The sequence below is a fragment of the Trichechus manatus genome, unplaced genomic scaffold, assembly GCF_000243295.1.
Source record: "Trichechus manatus latirostris isolate Lorelei unplaced genomic scaffold, TriManLat1.0 scaffold00062, whole genome shotgun sequence".
NCBI classification, from domain to species: domain Eukaryota; kingdom Metazoa; phylum Chordata; class Mammalia; order Sirenia; family Trichechidae; genus Trichechus; species Trichechus manatus.
The window spans coordinates 3,690,575-3,692,163 of NW_004443998.1; the positions used below are offsets into that span (position 1 = coordinate 3,690,575).

The 1,589-nt window shown below is 36.4% G+C and overlaps 1 protein-coding gene across 1 annotated transcript in view; it reads right to left on the minus strand.

The window, feature by feature from the left end:
- LEKR1 (leucine, glutamate and lysine rich 1) overlaps positions 1-1,589 on the minus strand; it is a 190,739-nt gene that overhangs the window by 145,948 nt on the left and 43,202 nt on the right. The gene's annotated exons all lie outside the window — the stretch shown is intronic.

Here is a 1,589-nt window from a genome sequence, read left to right on the forward strand (position 1 = left end):
GCTGTTTGCTATGAGCTTTACTCTGCGGCATACAAAATGTGCTTATAATCATGTGAGACATCATTTTCTAAATATAATTCTTGCTATCAACCCACAGCTCTCTAGTTGCAGTCCTTTCTCCCACAACAGCATAAAATACCAGGCCAAATTATAGTGTAAACAAGGCGTTAAATGTCTGGCTTCTAACTCAGTAACAATTTTGTGTTTCACTTCAGGTAGCCAATTTTTTTTTTTCGTTTAAAAGAGGGTAGGAAATGGAGAAAATTCTAATCTACTATCTTTGATTAAAAAAAAAGACTGAATAAAATGTCTCACCAAAGAAAACAACATCATTGATAAAGAAGTCTATGATTTAGCATTTACAAGAAAATCAACTTTCCTCATTAGAAAATGAGAGCTATAAAACAGGTTATGTTAAAGTTAGTTTTTCAAAGATATAAACATAATATGCTTTGTTTTTCAGTTCATATTCAAATTAGTTTTTCATTAAGTTAAAAAAGAAAAAAAAAAGACAGATCTGTGTTTGCAGTGTAATGCTGGTGAGAAAGACCTAAACACCCTGGACAAAGTCTGACACAGAACAACGGGGACAAATATTCCCAAAAATGCTGCTTAGACAGCACAACTAAAACCACGGGCAGGCTAAAAGCAAACGATTAGAGAAAAAGAAAACAAATAAACTTAAGCAAAGTAAACCAGCAGTAGTTAAAAAAAAAAAAATTAAAAAGGAAAGCACATTTAATTAGCTATCACCTTCCTCAGACTGGAGCCCTAGTGGCGCAGTGGTTAAGAGTTCAGGCTGCTAACCTATGGGGCAGTTCTACTTGGTCCTGTAGGGTCGCTATGAGTTGGAATCCACTAGACGGCAACGGGTTTTTTCCTCAGATTAGCAGCCCTCCAAACCTGCTAGTCTATTCTAAGTCTTTTGTTTCAATTCTTTTATTTTTGTTTCTCCCTCTGTGCCACTCTAAAACCTGGCTTCGTATCAGAAGAAAACCATTAACTTCATTTCCAAAATTACTTATTTTGCAAAGACAAAGAAGAGGATAAGAAAAACTTAAATCACAGGCCTATACAGGGCTCACTGAGAGAGGGCTGGGAGTTGGCATTAGCTCTTGTACTTGGCAATGTTCTACCTGCAGTGCAGGCTCGATTCTGAAATACATTCTGCTGTTAAGACTGGTCATAAATACCACCGTGGCTCCCAATGCACACTGGCTTCCTAACAGAAGTGTTGACCAGCTGCCTTGTTTTCCTTCTTTGTCCCTTTCCTAACCTGATTCTCTTCTCACTCCTACTATTCTACCTTCTTTGGCCACCTTTTATGCAGTCACATTCAATGGGACAGATTCATTAGACTCAGTGAAATGCTAAATGAACTGAAAGCACATATTAGACAGAATGATATATTGAAAAGGGAGACATTCTTTCCGTTCCCGGATGTATATCATTATGTTAATTGTACCACAATTTTATCTGAATGGTAATGACAGAATATGGGCTGAACAACTCTCTTGAGGCTGTCAAAATAATAACAGAATGGTATAAAAAATATATAGATGAATATTAAAATGTCTTTCTCAAGATAC